The 12,007-nt window shown below is 41.5% G+C and overlaps 1 protein-coding gene and 1 pseudogene across 1 annotated transcript in view; both read right to left on the bottom strand.

Moving 5' to 3' along the window:
• Positions 1-973, bottom strand: part of dnah5l (dynein, axonemal, heavy chain 5 like) — a 53,662-nt gene extending 52,689 nt beyond the window's left edge. The window contains exon 1 of the mRNA XM_042510851.1: positions 800-973. The gene's annotated coding sequence lies outside the window, so the exon portion shown is untranslated. The remainder of the gene's footprint in view (positions 1-799) is intronic.
• Positions 974-2,367: 1,394 nt separating this feature from the next.
• On the bottom strand, positions 2,368-11,717 carry LOC121960404 (annotated as a pseudogene).
• Between the last annotated feature and the right edge of the window lie 290 nt (positions 11,718-12,007).

Below are 12,007 nucleotides of genomic sequence, written 5' to 3'. Positions count from 1 at the left end.
TTTTAAAGAATGGGCTCTCCCTTTTTACGTATAAGCCTCTATCTGCCATCCTAGAAAATAGGATCAGGGAGTTAACCGTTTATCTGAAACTTATTTTCTGTGAATAAAAGCCTGAAAACATTACGACATCACAGCACAGTTCACCTATGACCTTTAACATATAAAATGTCATCACTTCATTTTATCCTGTTTATCATGATTAGCAAAATGAATTCTTGAGTTTTGGCCAAAACATGTTTTTGAGGTCACAGTGACCTTAGACTTCCAATCCAATCCAATCAGATCATTTTTGAGTCAGAATGGACGTTTGTGCCAAATTTCAGGAAATTCCCTCCTGTGTTGTTGGGGTTGAGTCCATGAAAGAAAGACAGACGCAAGATCAGGTTGACCTTGCCTATAATCACCAAAATCTGATCAGTCCATCAGAGTCAAAGTGTACGTTTTTTGCTAAATTCCCACCAGGTTTTCTCAAACTTTCACGTTCACAAGAATGAGACAGAAACAAGGTCACATAGACCCTGAACTTTGACATTTTCAACTAAAATCTAACCAGTTCATTGTTAGGTCCAACTTAATGTTTTTTGTCAAATTTAAATTTGAGAATTTGTGATATTGCTTTCACAGTAACAAGTGAAAATAAATTATTCACTGAGACAAGTTGGTCACAATCTGGATGATTGTCTCACATCACAAACTGTAAATCATCACAATGAACGACCCGAACCGTCAAAGTGCCCTCGAGCCACAGAGTGAATCGCTGAGGCTGCTGGTGTAAAAGAGGGAACGAGCGGTGACTGACCTGTGCGCCGTGAGTGTCCGAGTGTGAGAACGAGTCACTGCTGCTCCGACAAAAAACAACAACTCTGAAATAAGCCAGCGGGTCACAGTCAGAAGCCGAGTGAGACTCTGAGACAAAGACAGAGAGAGGCAGTGAACTCAAGGCGTCAAATTAAAACTGGCTCTGCAAAGGAAAAGTTTGACTGTTGCCATGGGAGGTGTGTGTGTGTGTGTGTGTGTGTGTGTGTGACTCAGCAACTAAACACAACAAAGCTGCCTCCTTTGTGTAAAAGAAACCAGGAGAGACAGTTTGTGTTAAACAGTGCAACCTATTGTCCCACTTTTTTTTCTAATTACATTAAATTAGCAGACGCTTTGTTCCAAAGCAAAACACAACCAACAAATACCCGACTTTACCAGAGACGCTCTGGCTCTTCTACCACTTCCTTTCTCTTTGAACCTTGTTTTCCAGCAAACCAGCCCTGATTGCCACCAATTTTGAGTGAATATGTTGTAATCAAGGACACATCATTAAAATGGACAATGTCACACATTTCCTGATGTTGCAGTTTTAACATTTCAAAGACAGCCAACCACGTGAATTCGGCATGACCTTGCAATTTTGTCCAATCAAGTTCAAATTTATTTGTCACATGCACGATCATACAAATACAATGCACAGTGAAATTCTTATGTACCTGAACCAGTCAAAAACCACACACAATAAACAACAATAGTGCAGGCAGCGTACTGATCCGCTCAGCCCCTCTTTGCCCGTCTCTCGCGCTGTCTTTGTATCGTGAGACTGCTGCTGCACCTGGGACTGAACCAAGTCTGCAGCTTAAGGCAAAGTAGATTTAAGACTTTTTAAGACTTTATTGATGTAAAACAGGATTTCCTTTCAATAAAAAAAAGTTACATTATGTACATCAAATGTTGAAAAGAAAAAAAACTTTTCAGAGTAGAACACATGTAAGACAATCAACATATTACATTATCATAAAAGCATCTATTTGGTTTGCCAACAGAAGTGTTTTCTGGACAATTTTTTGTTTCTCAATCTGCATGTAAAATTCTACTGTTTGGATTTCCATGATGACGAGTTTAATAAAAGGACTTTATTAAGTTATTTAACAACAAAATAATAATTATAATTAGTATTAATAACAATTATTACTATTTTGAGATTTCACAGTGCAATGTCAAAAGAGAAACACCAGTTCATAAAATCCAACATACTATGTCCGAGCATTTTAAAGATTTCTGAAAGAATCATTTTAGTCAGTTTAATAGTAACTAAGGTGTTATGCTATCTTGCGAGAATAATGTAATTGAGAGCCGGAGTCTGAGCAGTAGTTATATCACGGTGGGGGAGTTCCCACTGAAACACCCCTCTGACCAAGATTGGCTGGTGTAGCTGTCAATCATGGCAAAAAAAAAGACCCTTTTGTATAATTTAATAACTCATCAAAACCAAACTTACCATAAAAACAAACACTTGAACAAACATCAGGGTGATGAGGATGACCTTCAGAGACAGAAACCGTCTTTGGGAAACATTTATGAGACGTGTACTTTGAGTTTTTAGTTTGGCCTATGACCATTCAGTGACATAGAGGGGCGGGCTTTATGACCTATACTGCAGTCAGACACCAGGGGGCGATTGAGAATCAAAAGTTAATCCGCTGACGTTCGTTATTGTTCAGCCGTACAAGTTACAGTGTAAACAAGTTAACGGCAGTTCTCCGTCTTTTCACAGCAGAGACTCAAAGAAAGAGAGATTAACAGGAACATAACCTGAGTGCAGCTCAGTGACTGTAATTTCAGTTATGCTGACATTAATCTGCAGAGTCACTCTGACTTCATCTGAACATAAAAACAGAAGAGACAGAATGCAGGTCCTGGAGGAGCAGAGGACGTGGAGGTCTCCGTGTGTTGAAGGACAGAGCAGCTCTCTGATCACTCTGATAGAGATCAAAACCATCTGATGAGAGAAAACACACACACATTTCAATGTTTCATCTGCTTAAACATTTTACTAACATGCAAATATGGAGTTTGTTATGAAAATATTTGGACAAAACATGAAGACACCTGGACAGATAGATACATGACGTCAAAGGCGGTTCAGACTGCAGAGTCCAGCCTGAGCTGGGATCACTGGACCTGAGCTAGGATCACTGGATCTGAGCTGGGACTACTGGACCTGACCTGGGATCACTGGACCTGAGCTGGGATCACTGGATCTGAGCTGGGACTACGAGCTGGGATCAGTGGACCTGAGCTGGGATCACTGGACCTAAGCTGGGATCAGTGGACCTGAGCTGGGATCAGTGGACCTGAGCTGGGATCAGTGGACCTGAGCTTGGATCAGTGGACCTGAGCTGGATCAGTGGACCTGAGCTGGGATCTGGACCTGAGCTGAAATCACTGGACCTGAGCTGGGATCAGTGGACCTGAGCTGGGATCAGTGGACCTGAGCTGGGATCAGTGGACCTGAGCAGAGCCTCTGTTCTGTATAAAGTCCACATGTTACTGCTGTAATGATGCTGCTCTGCAGGCTTCAGTCACACTGATCTCAGATCTGTGACAAACATCAACTCATCAGCTGTTTACTGTTGAAAGACATCACATTTGACGGTGGACAGTTTGTCTCTGTCCACGTTGTGATGCTGTCAGCTGTAATCCAGCTTTAGTTCCTGGAGACGCCGACACGACGACAACAGTCGTCTTCACGCCAACTCAAACACACCATCACAACCAGCTTCTGGCTCGTCTGATTGGCTGACTGTCGTCTCTGTCTATGTCTTTCTGTCACCGTTGTCCTCTCACAGCTTCACTGAGGAAAGCAGACGCTGAAACACTGCAGCTTTACAGGAAATACTGGATCTCTGAAACTAACTGGTATTAGGACAATCCTGCTGAAACCAGCACGGACCGAATCCAAACCCTCGACTGACCTCAGAGTCTCCAGTCTGCAGTCTGGACTCTCCACAAGATCAGACAGCTGCTTCACGTCTGATTTCGTGCAGGTTGTAGTTTCCACTCAGGTCCAGCTCTGTCAGATGGGAGGGGTTGGACTTCAGAGCTGAGACCAGAGAAGCACAGCTGATCTCTGACAACCTGCAGCTCTGCAACCTGAATAAAGAATCACAGATGTAACTGTAGAAGACAATGTTCCTGCTGGAAATGTGAGTTTTAATGTTATCAGATGTGATTTGATCATAAATATCAGCCTGATGTCTGCAGTTTAGAGTCAACACAACTTTCACATCATATTAATCTCAGCACAGAAGTAAAAAATGGTGTCTGACCTCAGAGTCTTCAGTCTGCAGTCTGGACTCTCCAGAAAACCACACAGCTGCTTCACTCCTGAATCCTGCAGCTTTAGTTGTCACTCAGGTCCAGCTCTGTCAGATGGGAGGGGTTGGACTTCAGAGCTGAGACCAGAGAAGCACAGCTGATCTCTGACAAACCTGCAGCTCTCAACCTGAATAAAGAATCACAGATGTGTCATTAGAAGACTCTGGGCCTCATGCAGCAACATCCTCTTCAATTTCTTTGATATTTTTTCTTCAAAACACTTTGAAAGAAAAATCTCAGAGAAGTAAACTCCAGATGCAGCAAACGCTCTGAACATAAATCTGCTCTGACCAGGTGAGCAGAATGAATCCAGAATCATCAGTCACACCTGTCAGCACAGGTAACGCCCCCTAAAACCATATAAGGGCAGGTTTTGGGCCGTTGCAAAAATCCGAAAAGATCGCGGCCAAAAAAGGCTGAAAGAAGAAGAACTTCTGCAGGACAGAAAACTGAGTTTGTTAAATAAACTGAAAATGTCAGAATGTGATTTTTTTTATAATTCAAGTATTAAAAAGTAAAAGTTACAGTTTCAAAAAGGTTTTTTTTTATTTTTACATTTTTTTTTCAAAAAAAAAAATTTTTTTGATTGCATAAAATTTAACTACAAACTGTCTATGTGTCATAAAACGCATGATAGAAAAATAAATGTGCCAATTCAGTTTTTTGCTGAATAAGGATTAAAAATAGTTGCCAATTCATTTATAATTAAGAGACTATTTTTTCAGCTGAGCTTGCATATTTCCATCATTTTGGTTTGTGTGTGGTTTGTGAAGTAGTTTTTAAAAAATATCAGTGAGTAAAAAGTAACAATATTTCCCTCTGAAGTTTAGTGGAGCAGAAGTGGAAAGTGACATGAGATCAAAATACTCAAGGAACTGAAAAGTATCCTCAAATATGTACTTAAGTACAGTACTTGAATAAATGTACTTAGTTACATTCAGCTGTGCTCAGATGCAGAGGGACGCACAGTAACTGAAATTACAGTAACTGGGATCAATGAAAAAGTATAGTTCATCTCTTTAGCCCTGAAATATAATAATCCAGTCACTATAATGACTCTGAACCATCATCTACATTTGATTCAATGATATTCATGCTTTTTTTAAATGTTCCTCACATATCAAACTTATTTTCCTCGTTGGGTAACAGTTTGTTCTGTGAAGGTGAACTCTTTTGGGACTGTGAAGGTGAGACGTTTGTCTCTTATCTTGGTCAGACAGCTCTGGGACACTCGTAAAGACAGCACTAACTAAACGGAAAAACACAGAAAACCTGTCCAGTTTAACATACTGGTGAAGACGTCTCTCCGTCTTTCTGTCAGACCTGGTTAGACGGCCAAGACCACTTTTATTTTTCCAGTTCACAACTTTTTCCTTGCTCTGCCGTGTTTACTGGTGGATTACAGCCATGTGTGAAGTGCAGCCTTTACAGCAAACTTCTGACCAAACTGACCTCAGTGCAGCTGAGTTTGTTCACTTCAGACCAGCTGATGGAAATGAGCCCAATTCACATGTCAAAACGTTTGCTGTGATATTGATCGGAAACTATTAACGACTAACAGTCGAGACTTTATGAATAAAAAGATATAAATTTTAAATTCAGTTTTTCAGTTTCAAAATGTGATTTGACATTTTACAAACTTACTCTGAACCCTTGAAATGTGAGTTTTAATGTTATCAGATGTGATTTGATCAGAAATATCAGCCTGATGTCTGCAGTTTAGAGTCAACACAACTTTCACATCATATTAATCTCAGCACAGAAGTAAAAAATGGTGTCTGACCTCAGAGTCTTCAGTCTGCAGTCTGGACTCTCCAGAAAACCACACAGCTGCTTCACTCCTGAATCCTGCAGCTCGTTGTCACTCAGGTCCAGCTCTGTCAGATGGGAGGGGTTGGACTTCAGAGCTGAGACCAGAGAAGCACAGCTGATCTCTGACAAACTGCACCAGCTCTCAACCTGAATAAAGAATCAAAGATGAAGATAAAAATCTATTAATGATCCAATCAGATGTGTTCAGGTTTCAATGTGCAGCTCAACATTACTGTGTCCTCATCAATGAGCTTTCCCAAAAATCTTTTCACACAGACAGACTTTATGTACATGTTTCTGTGCTCTGAAATAAAAACTACATATAAAAAACATATTATTCCTTAAAGTTTTGATTTTCTTCAGTTTTTCTGTAAATTGATGTTTCACCTGTTACAAAAATTTAAAATTTCGCAGCACACTGAAGAATTAATCGTCTCATTTTCGACAAAAACTGATCCAGTTTGAGTCCAGATTAAATTTGGAGACTTTCTGTTCGGACTGAAGAACTTTAAAAAGAGTTGTTGTGATTTGTGCTCAGACAAACCCAGAAAACAAGTAAACTGAGGGAAATTTCAACATCTGGTATGGATTTTAAATTTGGTTATACAAACAGTACAAGAGCAAAATCCATGAACTGACCTCAGAGTCTCCAGTCTGCAGTGTGGACTCTTCAGTCCAGCAGAGAGCTTCAGTCCTGAATCCTGCAGGTTGTTGTAGCTCAGGTCCAGCTCTGTCAGATGGGAGGGGTTGGACTTCAGAGCCGAGGCCACAACTTCACAGTGAGTCTCTGAGAGTTCACAGCGACAGAGTCTGTGAAAACAGATAATCAGAGTTAAAACAGATTTCATGGACAATTTTTAAAAACATATAATAATATCAATATTTTAAAAACCATGATTTTTTAAAGACCAATTATAAAATTTCTTTTTAATAAAAACATACACTTGAGTGTCTGCGACACACTCCAGCCTGGTTATGATACTTTGCTACACACACACATGCAGGAGAGTCTCGCTCATCACAGCAAACACCATCACACTACTTCACATAAACACACAAGCTGTCTTTAAGGGGACGACTTGGCCGGGTTAGTCATGGAAAATGACAAACGTGAGTTTTCCATAAAAACTGCAGCACTTGTTATTGGACGTCTTTAGGTGCAACTTTTTGCACATCGAAGCTGAAACAACATGCTGTGTAGCTCTAACACAGTCCCTGATTGGCTGCTTATGTTGTAAAAACAGTGTGGATCCCTGATTGGTCCCGACTGGATTTAACTTCTGAAGAGCGTTTGGGACGGCAGCGAGTTCAGACTGATACAGAAGATTCAGCTCTTTAAGAAAACTTGTACTGTTGAAGTTTCACATTGTGCATGTGTGGAGTGTGTATCTCTAATACTGATGGATTCAGCTTTACGTTGTTTTATAATGTTTACAATCACATCTGGACTTACCGAGCTTTTCTGCAGTTCCTCACAGCTGGAATCAGTCTCAGTCGTCCCTGGTCTGATGTGTTGTACTTCTTCAGGTCCAACTCATCCAGAACCTCCTCTGACATCTGCAGCATGTAGGCCAGAGCTGAGCACTGGATCTCAGAGAGTCTCTTCTCTGATCTGGTCTCTGACTTCAGGAACTCTTGGATCTCCTGATGGACTGAGTGATCGTTCATCTCCATCAGACAGTGGAAGATGTTGATGCTTCTGTCAGGAGAGATCCAATAACTGTTCATCTCCTTCAGGTTTCTGATGGCTCTCTGGATGATTTCTGGACTGTTGTCAGTCTGACCCAGCAGGCCTCCTAACAGTCTCTGGTTGGACTCCAGAGAGAGGCCATGAAGGAAGCGAACAAACAGGTCCAGGTGACCATTTTTACTCCTCAGGGATTTCTCCATGGCTCTCTTTAGGAAATCATCCAGAGATGGGTAATCATGATCACTGTTTCCAAAACGCTTAGAAATCTTCTGAAAAAAAGGACTTTGACTTTGAGTCCCTGTGTTTGAAGTCTGTCCCCAGGAAGTCCTCCAGGACCTCTGTCCTCCTGTTGGTGTAAACAGTGAAACACGTAGACTGCAGCCAGAAACTCCTGAACGCTCAGATGGACGAAGCAGTAGACGGTTTTCTGGAAGATCACACTCTCTCTTCTGAAGATCTGGGTACAAACTCCCGAGTACACCGAGGCCTCTGTGACATCCAGACCACATCGCTCCAGGTCTTCTTGGTAGAACATGATGTTTCCTTTCTCCAGATGTTCAAACGCCAGCCTCCCCAGCTTCAGAAGAACTTCCCTGTCAGCCTCCGTCAGCTCCCGTGGACTCATCTCATCATACTTGTGCTTCTTCCTCTTTGTCTGAACCAGCAGGAAGTGTGAGTACAGGTCGGTCAGGGTCTTGGGCAGCTCTCCTCTCTGCTCTGTGGTCAACATGTGGTCCAGAACTGTAGCCGTGATCCAGCAGAAGACTGGGATCAGACACATGATGTGGAGGCTCCTGGATGTCTTGATGTGTGAGATGATTCTGCTGGACAGCTCTTCATCGCCGACTCTCCTCCTGAAGTACTCCTCCTTCTGGGCGTCGGTGAAGCCTCGTACTTCTGTTACCCTGTCAACACGTGCAGGAGGGATCTGATTGGCTGCCGCGGGTCGGGAAGTGATCCAGACCAGAGCCGAGGGCAGCAGATTCCCCTCGATGAGGTTTGTCAGCAGCAGGTTGACTGATGACGTCTGTGTGACATCAGATACGACCTCATTGTTGTTGAAATCCAGAGAAAGTCTGCTTTCGTCCAGGCCGTCAAAGATGAACAAAACGTTACAGACGGCGAGCTCCTCTGCTGTGACCTTCTGTAATGTTGGATGGAAAACATGGAGCAGCGAGAGGAGACTGAACCGCTCATCTCTGATCAAGTTCAGCTCCCTGAACGAAAGCAGAACCACCAGACTGACATCCTGGTTCTCCAAACCCTCGGCCCAGTCCAGAGTGAACTTCTGCACCGTGAAGGTTTTTCCGACGCCAGCGACGCCGTTCGTCAGAACGACTCTGATGCGTTTCTGTTGGTCAGGTAAGGCTTTAAAGACGTCGTGGCACTTGATCGGAGTGTCATGGAGGGTCTTCTTCTTGGACGCCGTCTCAAGCTGTCTCACCTCATGTTGGGTATTAACGTCTTCGCTCTGTCCCTCTGTGATGTAGAGCTCAGTGTAGATCCTGTTCAGGAGGGTTTCACTTCCTGCTTTCATCACTTCCTTCAGTCACACGTTCACATCTGCTCTTCAGACTGATCTTATGTTCGTCTAAAACCTCCTGCAGACCAACATTTAAATGAGAAGAAAAAAAATTATGATTTTGAAAAAATGTTTTCAGTAACAACATGAAATCAAGTAAATAACAAAAAAAAAACTAAATGCAGGATGTTTTGTTTTTTTTTTTAAGTAAAATCTTTCATGTTTTGCTGTAAAACACAACAAAAAACAAGGAAGAATCTGTTTTCAGACATGAGGACATCAGCAGACAGACCTGCAGTCTTACTCTGCACAGTGCTGGTCTGACTGGTTCTCTGCAGTCCAGCTCTTGTTCTGGATCTTTTTCCACACTGAGGACAGCAGGAGTCTCTCTGATGAAGCAGACTGGTCCCAGTATGAGGTGATGCACTTTCTGCAGAACCAGTGTCCACAGCTGGTAGAGACGGATCCTTCAGGACGTCCTGACACAAAGTGCAGCGACTGTAGTTTGTTTATTAATACAAATTCAACACACTCTGCAGCAACTTGACACTAAAGCCTCCATTGAAGAGGACAGTTTCCTTTTCTTAATATCATTCTGTTTTCTGTCACTTTCTGTTGTGAAATGTCAAATAAATGCATTAATGCCATTAAAATATTCTAAAAAACAAAAGTGGTTCAAATCTACATTTGACCATTTTCTGCCTTCTTTTTTTGTCAGCTGATAACTTTGACGTGAGTTCAGTTCATGGATGTTTGTTCTTGACCTTCAGGAACAAAATATAGTGGAGAGAATCTAAACTCAAAGGTCGACTAACCAATAATTCAAAGCTTTCAGCTGCATGTTGTGAATCTTCAGTAAGTGAACCCTTACGTTATATTTCCATCACTACATTTTACGTGAGTAGTTAAAGAACAAACTCAGACCATCAAACCACATTATCAAGGTGAGCAAAGCTTTTCTATAAATGCTTCTTCCCGCATGTTGCATAGTTAAGCAATATTACACAAGAGGGTGTGCTTTCACGTCATTTGAGCACAACAGTGATGCAGTCAGGACCGTGGCGCTTACGCCGAGGTCAGCGAGCATCAGTGAAGTGTTAAAGCTCGCCCTCGAGTGTAATATTGCAACTATACAACTATTACCAACAAAATAAAAATCAAAATATAATAATCAAAATATATTCATATTCTGGGGCAATTATCTCTCAAAATAAAAAGCCTTTTGTGACTGTTATCTCCATTTCCATGGAAGTGGGCGGGATCTGACTAATTCCTAGAAAACAATCAGTCCCGTCAGTAGAATCCTTCATGAAATGAAACGTGGTTCACTACTCCAGCGAGTAGGTCGCACCTTAGTAACAACTTGCAGACACATTTTATAGTCCCGCTTCACTCTGCTGGCTAACTTGTACATATAGTTGAGCATTGAGCTGATGGAGGATGCCAGAGAATGACAAACATTTCCAATAATTCAGAAGCAAGGTAAAAGTCGAAAAGTCAAAATTAATGAAAAAGGTAGAGGTTTTGTCATTTCCAAAATTAATGAAATGTTATCTAGTGAAGTTTTCTGCTCTATGCTGCCATTTAGCCTTTCACGTTTCACTGCAGCCCCAATCATTTATCTGCAAACTAAAAACCACTCAGTCCAGATCATGGCATGATGGGAAATACTGGCTAGGTTCAGCGTTTTCTGGTCAGACACACAAATGTCCTTTTTTGTCAGCGCTGCGTGTCTGCGCAGAAATGGTGGTTTATGCAGATTAATGTCATCTTTGTGTTAGTTTATAATTTACACCATTACTGAGTTGGCTCTTTCTTCACACATATTCAGCTGTATTTTTGGAAACAACGGTTTAAAATGTCAATATTATGAAGTTGACGTTACATGTATTGCTGCCCCCTGTTTGCATTACTGTGGGAGTGATAGTGTTTCTTTGTGAAATGTTTCAGAAACGGTGTGGAGAAATCCTCTTTGTGCTGAGGCCGGTGTGCTGTTCTGCAGATTTAAGCACGTTATAAATGTCTTGAGGATCAATGAGATTACTTAGTGAGAACTACTTGTTGTATAATTATGATTCAAGCACTGTTTGGTCATAATAGCTGTTTGGAGAGATAGAAATGTTTTTTTCAATAAATATCAGAAAATAAAGCACACATCTGAATGACTTCCTTTGAGACTGTGAAAAAATAGCAGATTGTTACAGTCGCCTTAAAGTTAAATTAAAATATGAATATTTTTTCTTGAAATGTAACGCTCTGAAATGGAGGTTCTTATGTATTTTTCTACAGAAATTTAATTTGTAGTTTGTGGCCAGAAAACCCAGAATAAGATCAATCTTAGTCTGAAGACTTTGTCTTCATCCTCAATGCATCATTTTCCATCAGACCAACTCACACTAGAAACAGTCTCTTACTTTGTGTCTGAGGGTCCAGGTTCATTACTGATGTTCGGAGGCTCTTCTATGGACCGATCGCTCTTCACAGACAGACAGCCAGATACCAGAGACTCTGCTCTGTCCTCCTCTTCCTCCATACAAGCACTCATCTTCTGATCTGAAGTCAGTTAGAGAGGCCAAACAGCAACACTGACTGTCAGCCATGGATGTATTATAACTGAGCTCACAACATTCAAAGGAAACAAGTTTCCTACAACTCTTACATGAAAGACTGAGAAAACAGGAAGTCTCTCTCTCTCTCTCTCTCTCTCTCTCATCTCACACACATACACACACACACACACACACACACACAGAGTTCATTCTAACATTTCTTTCCTCTACAGTCCACAGGGACAAAATTGACTCCGAGACTTTGACTGTAAAATAATAAAATGTTGAATAAAC

Source organism: Plectropomus leopardus, chromosome 21 (genome assembly GCF_008729295.1).
Source record: "Plectropomus leopardus isolate mb chromosome 21, YSFRI_Pleo_2.0, whole genome shotgun sequence".
NCBI lineage: Eukaryota > Metazoa > Chordata > Actinopteri > Perciformes > Serranidae > Plectropomus > Plectropomus leopardus.
The sequence above is the reverse complement of the archived record's forward strand: the minus strand, read 5'-3'. Positions and strand labels throughout refer to the sequence as shown.